At 24.8% G+C, this 13596-nt stretch overlaps 1 non-coding gene across 1 annotated transcript; it reads left to right on the top strand.

Moving 5' to 3' along the window:
- Positions 1–4668: 4668 nt before the first annotated feature.
- On the top strand, positions 4669–4787 carry LOC123304142. Its single transcript, XR_006536190.1, has one exon. It is a non-coding gene; the product is annotated as a 5S ribosomal RNA (ribosomal RNA).
- The last annotated feature ends 8809 nt before the right edge of the window (positions 4788–13596 follow it).

Below are 13596 nucleotides of genomic sequence, written 5' to 3'. Positions count from 1 at the left end.
TTTTTATTTATTTTTTTTTTTTTTATTGTAATATATCTGCAATAATAAATTATAATTTGTATATTATCTATTTTATTTTACAATAACTTATTGAATTTTTGAAAAAATTTTATTATAAATTAATATACTATTATATTTTTTATATATACAAGTTAAGAGTAACAAGTATCGATAGGAGATTATCGAATTTATAACTAATAAAACATTTCGCCTTAATCAAAGAAAATAAAGATTTTGCTATACCATTTTTTATACTTTCAATAAATAATTTATTATTAAATTTTTATTATTTCATTTATTTTTTAAAATTATTAAAAATATTTTTCTAATAATTATAAGCGTACATAAACAAGTAGTAAATGTAAAATGAAAATAATAAAGGTAATGTAATGCATTTGCATTACACTGATTTACGATATATATTCCGCGATATCCTTTATTATATTTAAAATTAATAATATTGATATACTAATAATAGATATATTCAAGCTATTAATATATAAAATTTTATATTAAATATGATATTAATAATTGTTTATTTTATTTTTTTGTATATATAAAAATAATTTACTCTTATTTAAAAAATTTGATGGCTCTCTTAAAAAGAGAGCCGTTTTTATATGTTGATGTATTTTTATGTTATCAATTAAATAATATTTTCGATTTATTTATTTTGAACTTGTATATTTTGTAACAGCTTTAGTACCTTCACTAACAGCGTGCTTTGCCAATTCACCAGGTAATAATAATCGAACTGCGGTTTGAATTTCCCGACTTGTGATTGTTGAACGTTTATTATAATGTGCTAAACGTGATGCTTCAGCAGCAATACGTTCAAAAATATCATTAACAAAACTGTTCATGATACTCATAGCTTTACTAGAGATACCAGTATCAGGATGCACTTGTTTTAATACTTTGTAAATGTAAATTGCATATGATTCCTTGCGCTTCCTCTTCTTTTTCTTATCACTCTTTGATATATTTTTTTGAGCTTTGCCAGCTTTTTTTGCTGCTTTTCCACTTGTTTTTGGTGGCATTGTTACAAACAATTAATATACACAGATAGTTACAGAACACCAGTCAGTATATGTATGAGCGTGTCGTGTATACAACTAGCGTATTATATACGCGAAGATGGATATAACAATAAAAATGAATACTACTCTCTGATTGGCTAAAAATAATACTATAAGGTGATTGGTTTATTTTTAAAGTTTTATATTTTATAAATATTATAAATTAAAATACCCAAATAACATTTTAAACATTTATGTTACAATCCCCGTAACGTACACATCTGTGTGATTATATTTACAAAAAAAAATATTAATTAAATAAATTTATTCGCTATGTCTGGACGAGGTAAAGGTGGTAAAGTAAAGGGAAAGGCAAAGTCAAGATCAAGCCGAGCAGGATTACAATTTCCTGTTGGAAGAATTCACAGATTATTACGAAAAGGAAATTATGCTGAACGAGTAGGTGCTGGTGCCCCAGTATATTTGGCTGCTGTTATGGAATATTTGGCTGCAGAAGTTCTCGAGTTAGCTGGTAATGCTGCCCGTGATAACAAAAAAACACGTATCATTCCACGTCATTTACAATTGGCAATTCGTAATGATGAAGAATTAAATAAATTATTATCTGGTGTAACAATTGCTCAAGGTGGTGTATTACCAAACATTCAAGCAGTGTTATTACCAAAGAAAACTGAAAAGAAAGCATAAATTAAAAACATTGCATTAATTTTTATAATAATAATACATCGATCATAGGCCTTTTAATAAAAGGCCACAAATTTATTTAAAATAAGAGTAAAAATTATTTTTATAAATAATATATTATAATATTTTTTTAAAGAATCAATTTAAATAATTATAAATTAATGATTCTTTTTTTTTTTTTCTTTTTTTTTATGTTATTATGGAAATAATTCATCATATTATGATGACATTTAGGTAACATATTATAAGAATATTCATAAAATATTATCAAAATAATATTGTATTATGATGATATTTAGACAAAATATTATAAGAATATACACAAAATATTATCAAAATAATATCATTAGATAACAAAACTGTTCATGATACTCATACCTTTACTAGAGATAAAAGTATCAGGATGCACTTGTATTAATACATATTATCACAACATCACAAAATATTTTTTAAAAGGAAAAATTTTTTTAAAATTATTATAAAATTTGATTGAATTAAATTTCAATTTATTTTTTTAATAATTAAAGAAAAAAAAAAAACAAAGCATATAAACTTTCTATTGAAAATGTTATTTTAAACTAGATGGCCAAGTGAACTTCGTTACACAAACAATATATGACGTATTCGTTATTTAAATAATCAGTATCCTTTGATATTATATCAATACGTTACTCTCTTCTTTTGATACATATTAATAAAATTTCAATTTATAAGATTTTATGTCAATTATATAAATAATATTATAAATTTTCTAAATACATAAGTTAAGTAACAAAAAATTTGAATAACAAGATAAATTTATATATTATGTTTTAATACTCGATACTATAATATATCGCATCCGTTACCAATTATTCGGTATCCTTTGATTTATACACAGAATGAACTAAAAATATATATCAAATTTATTTTATTTATTTATATATTTAATATTATTATTATTATTTTATATTACAAAGTTTCTTAACGAAGCTTACAATGATTTCTCATATCGTACTTAACAAAATTATTTAGATCATATAAAATTTAAATTGTTAAAAAATTTGTATATTTATTATTATTATTATTTATTTTTATTAAAATTACATAACATAAAATTAATAATATTTTAATAATTATATAAATTAATTCTTATTTAAAATAATCTTATATTAATCTCAACAAATACTCTAATAATATATTTTGTCATAAATTTTTTTATATTTAAAATAAATATTATAATATATAAATACTTATATCAGTATAAAATTTCTTTATATAATTATGAAAAAATTAATTTAATAGTTAATTATTGATATTAATGCATAAATAAAAGTATTTTCTAATGAAATATATTTTGTCAATGTTCGATTAACACATTTCATAATAATACGTTTTCATTATTGACAAAAAAAGTTTTTCTAAAAATGAAATCTTATACTATAATATATATATTTATATATTAAATTTTTTAATTATTTATATACTAATAATTTATAATAAATCGATATTAAATAAAAAATAAAAATATATACTTTTTAAGTTTACCTTAAAAATATTATTGTTTTGTATGATTGAAATAATTAATATTAAACTATGTTTATTAATAATTGTTAATAAAAAAATTAAATATATTTTAATTTATAAAATAAATATTATTATTAAATTTATAATTTATTATTTTATATATTATAGAAATTGAAAAAATAAATCATGTTTACTACGACAGTAAATTAGAAATACTATTTAATTTTTATGTGTTTTCTACATGGTACTTTGACTTACATAGGGACTTATATTATTGTGAATAATGATATAATTGAAAACCTTTATTTTTTATTTGATAGAATTATTATATTTTATCATTTAAATATTTATAATAAATACATTATTTTTATAAAGTAAAAAAATATGGCCGAAGAAAATTCTACAGCTGTTGCAGCAACTGCGGTTACTGCTGCTTCTACAACACCAACAAAAAAAGCAACAGCTTCTGGTGCTAAACGTACAAAACAACATTCAAAACCAACACATCCACGTACATCAGAAATGGTTGTTAACGCAATTAAAAATTTAAAAGAACGTGGTGGTTCATCATTACAAGCAATTAAAAAATATTTAGCTGCAAATTATAAAGTGGATTCTGATAAAATTTCACCATTTATTAAAAAATATTTAAAAGCTGCTGTAACTGAGGGAGCCTTGGTACAAACTAAAGGTAAAGGTGCATCTGGTTCATTCAAATTGGCTGCTTCCGCTTCATCTAATTCTTCAGCTAAATCAAAAGTATCCAAAAAAGAAAGTGGAGCAAAAGGTTCAGCAAAGAGTGCTAAAAGTAAACGGGCACCAAAAGAAAAGAAAGCCACAACTACATCATTGGCAGCCAAAAAGCCTAAAGCAAAAAAAGCGACTCCATCATCATCAACTGCTGCTAAAAAAGTTACTGCAAAATCATCAGCGGCATCAAAAAAAGCACCAGTTAAAGCAAAACCAGCAAAAAGTACAAAATCCGCTGCCAAAAGTAGCCCTGCTCGTAAACCGAAAGCACCAAAAGCTAAGAAAGCTTCTGTTGCCAAATCATCTCCTACAAAAATTAAAAAAGCAGCACCAAAAAAGAAATGATCTGTTACTTTAATAATATATTGAAATATTTCATTATTTTTGCTAAAAAATGAAAATAACATAGGCCTTAATACAGGCCACAAATTAATATTTGATAAGAGTAAATTATTTTTTGTATAAATATTTTATAAAATAATAGTTAAGAAACATTTGCCACAGTCAGTACCACGGATGGGTGGCCACTTGAGAATACTGTGTGCGGTTGCATTTTTATTTAAAATATATGGTATAATAAATAAGTATATATTTAAATTGATTACTTCATTGAAAATTTTAATAATATACTTTAATATTAATGATATTTATGAAAAATATATATTTGTAAAAATTTTCATTTATTACTGGCAACAGCCATACCACGTTGAAAACACCGGTTCTCGTCCGATCACCGAAGTTAAGCAACATTGGGCACAGTCAGTACTTGGATGGGTGACCGCTTGGGAACACTGTGTGCGGTTGCCTTTTTATATTAAAAATATAAATTATTTTTCTTCTTTTCTTTTTTTTTACACACCATATATAAATATATGTTATTTAGAAATGTAAACCTTTTATATTATTCGTCAACAAATAAATATTATTTTTTGTATAAAATTTTATTGCATTTATAACTCATATCATGGTTACTTTAAAGCGAGAAGTTTTTTTAATATTTCAAATGAATATAAAATAATATAAATTTTATGAAATTTATTTATTTTTAGAAATAGCAATCGCTTATAATTATAACAAAATTTTAATAATGTTTAATTTTATTTCAATAATTTATATATATATATATATATATATTTTTTAATAAAAATAATATACTCTTATTTAATAATATATGTTGGTCCTATATATAGGACCGAAAATATTTCTTATTTGTTTTTTTTTTTTTTAAATTGTCATTTAAAACGCTTATGCACGTTCTCCACGAATACGTCTTGCCAATTGTATATCCTTAGGCATAATTGTAACACGCTTTGCATGAATTGCGCATAAATTGGTATCTTCAAATAAACCTACTAAATAGGCTTCACTAGCTTCTTGTAATGCCATAACAGCTGAACTTTGGAAACGTAAATCGGTTTTAAAATCTTGTGCAATTTCACGTACTAAACGTTGGAATGGTAATTTACGAATTAACAATTCAGTACTTTTTTGATAACGACGAATTTCTCGTAAAGCTACTGTACCAGGACGATATCTGTGTGGTTTTTTTACTCCACCAGTTGCTGGTGCACTTTTACGTGCAGCTTTCGTTGCTAATTGTTTTCTTGGTGCTTTACCACCAGTTGATTTACGTGCAGTTTGCTTGGTTCTAGCCATTTTCAAATAATAATGTTTTTACAAAAAAACACACAATTTTAAAAATTATATTCGACAATTTGATACTACAAAGTCAAATGTTTAAATGCGAAATAAATGTGTTGTATTTATATTTATATGAAATTTCAAAATTTTTGTTGTCATATCCTATTGGATAGCTATCAGAGTATGGACTAATCAAATTGTATAGGCGTGGCTTAAAAAATCTTTAATGCTTTATATAAAAAGGCACAATTGTACCGGCGCTCACATACATTACAATACTTGTGAGGTTAACACACGTGTTATCCGTTCGTTAAAATATTGTAAATAATTTTTTATTAAAATGACTGGCAGAGGAAAAGGTGGAAAGGGTCTTGGAAAAGGGGGTGCAAAACGTCATAGAAAAGTTTTGCGTGATAATATCCAAGGTATTACAAAACCTGCAATTCGTCGTTTAGCACGACGAGGTGGAGTAAAACGTATCTCTGGTTTAATTTATGAAGAAACACGTGGTGTACTTAAAGTATTCCTTGAAAATGTTATTCGGGATGCTGTTACATATACTGAACACGCAAAACGTAAAACAGTTACAGCTATGGATGTTGTATATGCATTAAAACGACAAGGTCGTACTTTGTATGGTTTTGGAGGTTAAGAAAATATAATAATTTACTTAAAATATTTAGTAAATTTATTAAAGAATATTTAATACATCCGATAAATTTAAACAGGCTTTCCTTTTTGGGAAGCCACTAATTTTATTTATATAAGAGTAAATAAATTTGTTAATAAATATAACATATTATATAATTTGTTTACAACAAATTATTTTGTTTATAACATACATTACCAAATATTTTTATTTATTTTTTTTTTTTTTATTGTAATATATCTGCAATAATAAATTATAATTTGTATATTATCTATTTTATTTTACAATAACTTATTGAATTTTTGAAAAAATTTTATTATAAATTAATATACTATTATATTTTTTATATATACAAGTTAAGAGTAACAAGTATCGATAGGAGATTATCGAATTTATAACTAATAAAACATTTCGCCTTAATCAAAGAAAATAAAGATTTTGCTATACCATTTTTTATACTTTCAATAAATAATTTATTATTAAATTTTTATTATTTCATTTATTTTTTAAAATTATTAAAAATATTTTTCTAATAATTATAAGCGTACATAAACAAGTAGTAAATGTAAAATGAAAATAATAAAGGTAATGTAATGCATTTGCATTACACTGATTTACGATATATATTCCGCGATATCCTTTATTATATTTAAAATTAATAATATTGATATACTAATAATAGATATATTCAAGCTATTAATATATAAAATTTTATATTAAATATGATATTAATAATTGTTTATTTTATTTTTTTGTATATATAAAAATAATTTACTCTTATTTAAAAAATTTGATGGCTCTCTTAAAAAGAGAGCCGTTTTTATATGTTGATGTATTTTTATGTTATCAATTAAATAATATTTTCGATTTATTTATTTTGAACTTGTATATTTTGTAACAGCTTTAGTACCTTCACTAACAGCGTGCTTTGCCAATTCACCAGGTAATAATAATCGAACTGCGGTTTGAATTTCCCGACTTGTGATTGTTGAACGTTTATTATAATGTGCTAAACGTGATGCTTCAGCAGCAATACGTTCAAAAATATCATTAACAAAACTGTTCATGATACTCATAGCTTTACTAGAGATACCAGTATCAGGATGCACTTGTTTTAATACTTTGTAAATGTAAATTGCATATGATTCCTTGCGCTTCCTCTTCTTTTTCTTATCACTCTTTGATATATTTTTTTGAGCTTTGCCAGCTTTTTTTGCTGCTTTTCCACTTGTTTTTGGTGGCATTGTTACAAACAATTAATATACACAGATAGTTACAGAACACCAGTCAGTATATGTATGAGCGTGTCGTGTATACAACTAGCGTATTATATACGCGAAGATGGATATAACAATAAAAATGAATACTACTCTCTGATTGGCTAAAAATAATACTATAAGGTGATTGGTTTATTTTTAAAGTTTTATATTTTATAAATATTATAAATTAAAATACCCAAATAACATTTTAAACATTTATGTTACAATCCCCGTAACGTACACATCTGTGTGATTATATTTACAAAAAAAAATATTAATTAAATAAATTTATTCGCTATGTCTGGACGAGGTAAAGGTGGTAAAGTAAAGGGAAAGGCAAAGTCAAGATCAAGCCGAGCAGGATTACAATTTCCTGTTGGAAGAATTCACAGATTATTACGAAAAGGAAATTATGCTGAACGAGTAGGTGCTGGTGCCCCAGTATATTTGGCTGCTGTTATGGAATATTTGGCTGCAGAAGTTCTCGAGTTAGCTGGTAATGCTGCCCGTGATAACAAAAAAACACGTATCATTCCACGTCATTTACAATTGGCAATTCGTAATGATGAAGAATTAAATAAATTATTATCTGGTGTAACAATTGCTCAAGGTGGTGTATTACCAAACATTCAAGCAGTGTTATTACCAAAGAAAACTGAAAAGAAAGCATAAATTAAAAACATTGCATTAATTTTTATAATAATAATACATCGATCATAGGCCTTTTAATAAAAGGCCACAAATTTATTTAAAATAAGAGTAAAAATTATTTTTATAAATAATATATTATAATATTTTTTTAAAGAATCAATTTAAATAATTATAAATTAATGATTCTTTTTTTTTTTTTCTTTTTTTATATGTTATTATGGAAATAATTCATCATATTATGATGACATTTAGGTAACATATTATAAGAATATTCATAAAATATTATCAAAATAATATTGTATTATGATGATATTTAGACAAAATATTATAAGAATATACACAAAATATTATCAAAATAATATCATTAGATAACAAAACTGTTCATGATACTCATACCTTTACTAGAGATAAAAGTATCAGGATGCACTTGTATTAATACATATTATCACAACATCACAAAATATTTTTTAAAAGGAAAAATTTTTTTAAAATTATTATAAAATTTGATTGAATTAAATTTCAATTTATTTTTTTAATAATTAAAGAAAAAAAAAAAACAAAGCATATAAACTTTCTATTGAAAATGTTATTTTAAACTAGATGGCCAAGTGAACTTCGTTACACAAACAATATATGACGTATTCGTTATTTAAATAATCAGTATCCTTTGATATTATATCAATATGAAACACATTGAAATATCACTTTTAGCTAAGACTCCAATCATTAGTTGAATAATTACTTTACCGATGCACAGATGTCAGATAAATATATATAAGTTAAATTAATTTTCTTAAAAAAATCCTTATAATGATATGTTATGAAAAATATTAATATTTTCTATTTTCATTTTTAATTTCTGAAATATTAAAAATACTTACAATATTTTTATATGTATAAATTTTTCATAAAAAGGAAAAAAATAAGTAATAGTTGGACAAGGAAAGATGTATACATAGCTAACATATAAATTATAGAGACAGCTATTTAAATTCATATATAAAAGCTATACATTGTATACAGTCAGGCAGTGTGTACAAAACCAAGGATGACATCAATCTAATACTCAACAACATGGAATAAAGAAAACTATATATACATCTTTCCTCGAACAACAAGGATATGTATAAACGTCGATTAAATTAACATTCAAATTCAAAATGTTGTGGTGAGATATTCAAAAAAAACTTTAAATATTTTAATTTCATTTTGAACTTTATCTTACTTCTTTAATAAGTTTGATATTTGTTCTTTTAAATCAATCTAAGTGCTAAATGACAATCAATTAAGATTATTTTATTGAATTGCAAGCAACTTAGATAGAGGATATAAAAATGTTATTTTATATAGTATTGGAATGATTTATGTAACTTTTTTGGGAAGTTCATGTATTCTTGGTGTGTGATGAATTTAACACTCCAGAATATAGTTTAACATGAACCTTTTGTTGTTATATTATTTTTTCTAAATGAGAAATTTGTAACTAATTATTTTTTTGTTGCATAAATCATCCTTGCTAATTTTTTTTTTGAAACATTTTGTTTCTTTTAAATATGACTAACTCATTTTTTTTAGACTATGTCATTTATATATATTTATTCTCTTTTTTTAAAAGTTTATTAAATAAACTTTTTGGATTCTTCTAATCCATTTAATATATGGTTAACTCTCTTTATAGAGACGATATCATTTTAGATTATTTGACGATGTCATTAATATGTATTTATTCTCTTTTTTTTAAAGTTTATTAAATAAACTTTTGGATTCTTCTAATCCGTTTAATATATGGTTAACTCTCTTTATAGAGACGATATCATTTTGTATTTTTGACTATGTCATGAATATTTAATATTTTATAGAGTTTATTAAGTAAACTTAGGATTATTTTTAATCCTTTTAAAATATGATTAACTCTCCTTTATAGGGACTATATCATTTTGTATAAACATAAAACGGTCGCTTGGCTTGACAAATTGAGGTATGCATTCGTTGTAATATTCTTTGTTTTTTTTTACTTCATTATTTTTGAACTTGTTGAATGCGGTATGCAATTTGTCGAATCAAGTCACTTGTATATATAATTCTGTTATTTGCTTTTGTATAGACTATTTTTTTTGAATTATTGTGAAAGAATATTGGTTACGAAATTGAATTTAATCTCTTTTATTAGTGAAGAATAAAACTCGAATTTATTAAAAATTTAAATACTGATTTCATTATTTTCTCTTAATCAAATTTATATTTCAGATTAATTAATTTTCACGCTTCCACGTAAACGTTTATGAATGAATTGAACTTGTTACATATATGAGATTGAGTACGGTTAACTCGTGGCTAGGATAATCTAGTTCGAGAGAATATCTCGGTTAACAACCATTCTTATTAGTACTAGTTCATTTCACGCTAATATAACGTTCCAATATCAACTAACTATAAACCTCGTTACAATTTTTAAATCAAATTTTCTCATTGTATCAATATTGGCAGCAATCGCTACGTTTCAATAATTAGATACCTTTTTTTTCGTATCAATATTGGTAGCAGACAAAACAAGATTTACACCTCTGAAATTCGTAACATTTTCTTTCATAATTTTTCTTAAATCTTAACAGGGTATTTAGACTATTGTTCACAGATTTATGAACTCAGATTCAGATAATAGTGTTGAGGAATTTTATGGATTTTCTCCTGAAGAACAAAGGGACATTCATTATAGATTCAAACAACTATTTAAAATCACAATGGACAAAGAAACTTTGGATGAATTATGGACAAATTTAGGAGCACAATTGGAAGGAACCTCAAATTTGATCCAGGAAACCAATGTGGTATTAAATCAAATTTCCGAAGCAACACTGCATAACACCAATCAAATTTCGGAGCTAAGTACCAAAATTACTTTAAAAAATTCTATAGATGACAAATTTCAAAAAATTGACTTAAATATAATTACCAAAGACATACCAGTATTAAACTTATTCTACCCTGATAGTATAGTTAGCTTCACTCTTGAAACTGACAATCTAGCAAAATTAAATCTCGTTTCAGAACATTTTCTTTTAAAATTTTTATTTACTAAAATACATAAAAATGCAAAAGATTTTTGGGCAAATTATTTAGAACAAGCAAGAACTTGGAACTTTATAAAAAAAGACTTAATTGAAAACTATTTATCAACTTCTCAATTAACAATAGCAAAAGATCGTTTTGTTAACAGACGACAAAAAGATGATGAAACTTTCTCATCATTTATTACTGATATTACAAAATACGCAAAACTTTTACAACCTGAATCTACTGATTCTAGTATAATTAATATAATCTTTGCACATGTAAACGCCCAAACATTTGAATTAATAAAATTAATGGATCCACCCGATTCAATAGTAAAGTTGAATGAGTTAGGAAGAAAAATTTCTGAAATCACAGCTAGATCGAAGTTTTATAAAAATCAAAAATCAAATTTACATAATTCTAGTTCAAATCAACAAAACACACAAAAATTAAACACCAATAATGGTGATAAACTAAAGTATAAAAGTCAGTATAACTGTACTCACTGTAAAAAATCAGGGCATACAATTAAATTTTGTTCTTTACTAAAAAATCAAAAAGTAAAAACTGAAAATACTAACCCTTTTGTAAATAATATCACTACCCAAGCTGATATTCACAATTCCGAATCTGACATTACAAAAAACTAGTAAATCTCACCAAACATTTGCCTGTTATAAACATTAACATCGGTAACTTTAAATTTCATGCATTAGTAGACTCAGGTAGTTCAATTAATGCTATTACAAAAAAGGCCTACAATAAAATTAAAAAAATTTTCGCAATTAAAATTATAAATTCACCCTTAACAGCATCTTTGCCAGGATCTAATAGTTTAAAAATACATAATAAAATTAATTTATCTTTTAAAATTGATCATCTAACTTGGAAACAAGATTTTTACATCATTGATTCATTACCATATGATATTCTTTTGGGTATACCAACACTACATAAGTGTGGAATTTTATTGAATTTCAATAGTAATTCATTATCATTTCATCACTTTAATTATCTTAATATTCCATTCATTGATACTGAACCTAAGATTACCTTTAATACAATATGCGAAATTCAAATAAATTTAGATAAATTAAATCAAGATAAATTAAATGCATTATTAAATAAATATAAAATAGTTCTAACAAAAACACCGGGACGTGCGCGTAATTTTGAATACACTATATTTATTAAAGACAATGAACCAATTCATAAGACTCCGTATTATCTACCACCTGATAAAGAAATATTACTTAAAAATCATATTAATGAACTGGTAAATCTAGATATTCTTAAACCAGCGCAATCTCCTTGGGCAAGTCCGGTATTTTTTGTAAAAAAAAAAACTAATAATGAATTTAGAATGGTATCCGACTATCGTTTCTTGAACAAAAAGATTGTTTTTGACCCAATAAGTAATGTATCAATTAATCATATATTTTCAAACTTAGGAAACGCCACAGTGTATAGTTTAATTGATATGTCAAATGCATTCTACCAGGTGCCATTGGATGATAGCAGCAAACCTTATACGGCTATCATAACACAATTTGGTCAATTTATCTTTAATGTTATTCCGTATGGTCTCAGTATTTCAAGTCAAGCCCTTTGTAGGCTCTTACTAAAAGAATTTGCGGACTTAATAAATAAAATTATGGTAATCTATTATGATGATATTATTATTTTTTCGGAGAATATTCAAGAACATCATAAACATTTACAAATAGTACTAGCGCGTTTTAAAAAACTTAATCTAACTATTAATCCTGATAAAGCAAAATTTTTTATGCAACGTTTGAAAATCTTAGGACACGTAATTTCTTCCGAAGGTAGGATACCTAATCCTGAAAAAGTAGAAGCAATTAGAACTATGCCTATTCCAAAAAACCTTAAGGAATTACAATCATTTCTTGGAATGGCAGCCTTCTTCGCTAGATATATACAGAATTTTAGTACTATAGTTGCACCTTTAAATGCCTTAAAAAAGAAAGATGCTAAATTCATTATAACGCAAACACATGTGGATGCTATTAATAAACTTAAAACAGTGCTCACTACGGCACCAATTTTACGATTTCCTATTTTTGATGACAAACATCCTTTCATAGTAACTACAGATGCAAGTTCTATAGGTGTAGGTGCTTGTCTAATGCAAAAATTTGAAAACAAACTACATCCAATTGAATACTGTTCGCGAAAACTTAATCCAGCAGAATCAAAATACCCAGTATACCAACTGGAATTATTGGCTGTTTTACATGCATTAAATACATTTAAAGACTACCTTTTAGATCGAAAATTTATATTACGTACTGATTGCAACGCTTTGGTGTATTTATTTAATACACCACAACGTTTTAAT

This window comes from Chrysoperla carnea, assembly GCF_905475395.1.
Source record: "Chrysoperla carnea chromosome X unlocalized genomic scaffold, inChrCarn1.1 SUPER_X_unloc_24, whole genome shotgun sequence".
NCBI classification, from domain to species: domain Eukaryota; kingdom Metazoa; phylum Arthropoda; class Insecta; order Neuroptera; family Chrysopidae; genus Chrysoperla; species Chrysoperla carnea.
The sequence above is the reverse complement of the archived record's forward strand: the minus strand, read 5'-3'. Positions and strand labels throughout refer to the sequence as shown.